Here is a 4,706-nt window from a genome sequence, read left to right on the forward strand (position 1 = left end):
TATATATATATATATATATATATATATATATATATATATATATATATATATATATATATATGTATATATATATATATATATATATATATATATATATATATACAAGAGAGAGATAGTGGTCTTCCACTGTCTAACGTTAGAGTTCTCTTGCTTGAGAGCGCTATTCTATCTTATTTCTCTTCTTATTTTGTTAAAGTTTTTATAGTTTATATTTATATTCTAATGTTGTTAGCTATTCTTGAAATATTTTGATATACCTTTTTCCTTTCCTCACTGAGCTATTTTCCTTGTTGGAGCCCCTGGGCCTGTGGCGGCCTGCTTTCCCAACTAGGGTTGTAGCTTAGCAAGTAGTAGTAATAATAATAAAGATCTAAAGATGTTTTCCTATATCTACTCTGATTAATCAGGTCCCCGAAATTTCAAAGGGTCCTTTTCCTCCCTCATGAATCTCACCTCATATTTACCAGGTCTTCAAATAAGCTCATCCAGCCATTAGCAGTGTTTGCTTCAAGCGTTTCTCTAGCTGGAGGTAACTCTCCTCATTTCCATTTTGCTTTTTTTATCTTTTTATTTTCTTATACAGTTGTCTAACCGCTGTACGCTGTACAGTTGGCTTCATTCATTCCGGTACACTTCACTGTAGGCTAAGGAGATGTCTAACCGCTGTACGCTGTACAGTTGGCTTCATTCATTCCGGTACACTTCACTGTAGGCTAAGGAGATGTCTAACCGCTGTACGCTGTACAGTTGGCTTCATTCATTCCGGTACACTTCACTGTAGGCTAAGGAGATGTTTAACAGCTCTACACTGTACAGTTGGCTTCATTAATTCCGGTACACCGGAAGGGTGGTGGCCAATGGGGTAACGTCCTTGACTGGGGTTCAAGTCCCTCTTAAAGTCGTTAGTTTCTTTGGTCGCTGCAACCTCACTATCTTTGGGAGCTAAGTAAGGGTCAAGGGTTTGGGGGAGCCTATAGGTCCATCTGCTGAGAGTCATCAGTAGCCATTGCTTGACCCTTCTTGGTCCTAGCTTGGGTGGATAGGGGGATTGGCCGCTGATCATATGTATATATGGTCAGTCTCTAGGGCAATGTCCTGCTTGATAGGGCAATGTCACTGTCCCTTGCCTCTAACCTTTAAACCGACGTCTCCTTAGCTTCCCGTGAGGTGTACCGGAATTAATGAAGCCAACTATACAAGGTAACGCGACGTTAAGCAAAAGAGAAAACGTTGGCAACGCTGCCTGTAAAGCAAAGTCGCTCATCTTGTAAACATGTGATCAAACGCAGTTTTTATCAATCTTACGAAGTGCTAAATAGAAAAAATATTGATATTTGCTTAACAGTATTTCATAGACTTAATAAAAAGGCTCCTGATCAAATGCCCACAAGCTCATCTACTTTTTTTTTTCACAAGCAGCGTTGCCAACAGTCTCTCTTTCGCCAAACACAGTGTAAATCTTCTATGCGTCTCCTTAGTTTACCGTGAAGTGTACCGGAATTCATGAAGCCAACTGTACGAAGGCTCTCGCGTTTAGTGGAGCGCAAAGTGTGGAAATGTGGAAATAGATTTGTCCGGAAATGTGTGGAAATAGATTTTTGTGAAAGTTGGATAGCGTCGTGGGAGTAACTCAATTACAAACTAATATCTAAGTGAATTTTCTATTTTATCTTATTTCATAGAAAATTGAGTGGTGTTTTTTAAATAGCTCATTGTTCTAATTGTTTTTTTAGGGGGATTAATGAACTAATTAATGACTTGCTCATATTTATATTGACGAGATTCCTTGAATGATACTCTAGATAAAATTCTTAATACAAAGACTTTCTAGATAAAATTCATAATCCGAAAACCTACTAGATATGACTCTTAATCCAAAGGCCTTCTGGATAAACTTCTTATTCCAAAGACCTTCTGAATAAGATTCTTAAACCAAATACCTTCTAGATAAAATTCTTTATCCAAAGACCTTCTAGATAAAATTCTTAATCCAAAGACCTTCTAGATAAAATTCTTAATCCGAAAACCTACTAGATATAATTATTAATCCAAAGACCTTCTTAATAAACTTCTTAATCCTAGACCTTCTGAATAGAATTCTTAATCCAAATACCTTCTAGATAAAATTCTTAATCCAAAGACCTTCTGGATAAACTTCTTAATTGAAAGACCTTCTAGATAAGATTCTTAATTGAAAGACCTTCTAGATAAAATTCTTAATTGAAAGACCTTCTAGATAAAATTCTTAATTGAAAGATCTTCTAGATAAAATTCTTAATTGAAAGACCTTCTAGATAAGATTCTTAATTGAAAGACCTTCTGGATAAACTTCTTAATTGAAAGACCTTCTAGATAAAATTCTTAATTGAAAGACCTTCTAGATAAAATTCTTAATTGAAAGATCTTCTAGATAAAATTCTTAATTGGAAGACCTTCTAGATAAGATTCTTAATTGAAAGACCTTCTGGATAAACTTCTTAATTGAAAGACCTTCTAGATAAAATTCTTAATTGAAAGACCTTCTAGATAAAATTCTTAATTGAAAGACCTTCTAGATAAGATTCTTAATTGAAAGACCTTATAGATAAAATTCTTAATTGAAAGACCTTCTAGATAAAATTCTTAATTGAAAGATCTTCTAGATAAAATTAATTAATCCAAAGACCTCCTTGATAAAATTCTTAATCCAAAGACCTTCATTTTTCCTCGGAAAGGATATTGGCTTTAACTGAATCTCACAATCTGCAAATAATTAGGTTTGAGATATTTGCACGTTGGTTGACTGTCACCTCTGTCGTTCTGATTTTCATCATAACACCATCGGAAATTTTGGTTACAGGCGGAGAGAAAGGATCAATATGCAGCATGATAAGAGGGGTCGCTGATCATATGTATATATGGTCAGTCTCTAGGCTATTGTCCTGTTGATAGGGCAATGTCACTGTCAATTGCCCCTGCCATTCATGAGCGGCCTTTATTATTATTATTATTATTATTATTATTATTATTATTATTATTATTATTATTATTATTATTATTATCGAAAGCTAGGCTATAACCCTAGTTTGGAAAGCAAGATGCTACAACCCCAAGGGCTCCAACAGGGAAAAATAGCCCAATGAGGAAAGGAAACAACGAAATAAATAAACTACAAGAGAAGAATAAACAATCGAAATGATATATTACAAGAACAATAACAACATTAAATTAAATCCTTCACAGGAACTCTATAACAACGTCAAAAAATCTTTTAACTGAGGAATGAGTAGATTCCTTTGTAAGGAGAGCGTCTCCTACAATGTATAATGTATTTAGATCTTCAAATTAGGCCCCTGATGGCATCTGTGATATGATAAAGGTTGGTACATTGTTTATAGTGATAATTTCTGAGCTATTAACGCTTCGCGAGGGGAACGTCATGAGGTGAGGAGGGAAATTCTTCCTTATTTTCTTTCCTCACTGGGCTATTTTTCCCTGTTGGAGCCCTTGTGCTTATAGCATTTTGCTTTTCCAACTAGTGTTGTAGCTTAGCTAGTAATAATAATAATAATAATAATAATAATAATAATAATAATAATAATAATAATACATCCTGAGTCTACCAGTTGCGGGTCATGTCAACAATGCCGACTGCACGAATGTATCCCATTTTCTTTATTTCAGCATTCTTCTTCATTGCTCAACTGCCTACAATTGCGTTAAGTGATCCCAAATAAACGCTATTATTACTTCCGATAGCGTTGTCTCAGTGTATATATATATATATATATATACTGTATATATATATATATATATATATGTATATATATATATATATATATATATGTATATATATATATATATATATATATATATATATATATATATATATCTATATATATATATGTATATATATTGTATGTAGAATTTTTTTGTAAATATTTATAATCTTTTAAATTTATAACTATTTCTTTAATAGCATTATAGTTGAGATGTAAACGCGAACATTCGTAAAAAACAAAATGTTGAGAGAGAGAGAGAGAGAGAGAGAGAGAGAGACTTCTCCCAAGTCTCCGCATTACGTATAGGCACAGTCATTAACTGGCAAAGTTTGGTAGTGAGATCTTTAGTCCGACGAATAATGAATTGGGGGGTCCACTCGGCTGCTCTTTGAATCTCGTTCTTTTTTTAATAAGTCCCTGGGATCTTCCATAAATACTAGAGCTTGTTGAGCGACGCTCTAAACCTTTAAATAATTCATTTCTTAGTCCCCCTCGGAGTCCAAGATAAACAAGCGGGTGACCCAGTTCTTTTTTTTCGAATGTTGAATCTAGTCCAGCTTACAAAGAGATGAGACTTGGAGAGTTAAAGATCTTGTCGTGATTCCTAACCCGTTTGAGATTGGAGCCGCTGCTAGATTTTCTGGCTCCCAGATCGTCTCTATCCATATATATGATGATTTATAGAAATGGAGTTTTGATCAAGCAGTCTAGCCTTATACTGTTAAATATATGCTATGGAAAAACGGTAAAAATCCTGGAATAAAGGTTTCCAGGCATTTACCGTTTTAAAAACTGATGTATTGACGTAAAGGAGTGATATTACGGTCTATCCCTAACACGTTCCTCCCAAGCTTACCAGTTTCTTTGAAGCAAAAAAATGATTATTTATCTACAATCTGACAAAATTGGGAATTTTTTATCGTTAGAAATTTCCTATCGGTTTGT

Source organism: Palaemon carinicauda, chromosome 14, assembly GCF_036898095.1.
Source record: "Palaemon carinicauda isolate YSFRI2023 chromosome 14, ASM3689809v2, whole genome shotgun sequence".
Taxonomy (NCBI): domain Eukaryota; kingdom Metazoa; phylum Arthropoda; class Malacostraca; order Decapoda; family Palaemonidae; genus Palaemon; species Palaemon carinicauda.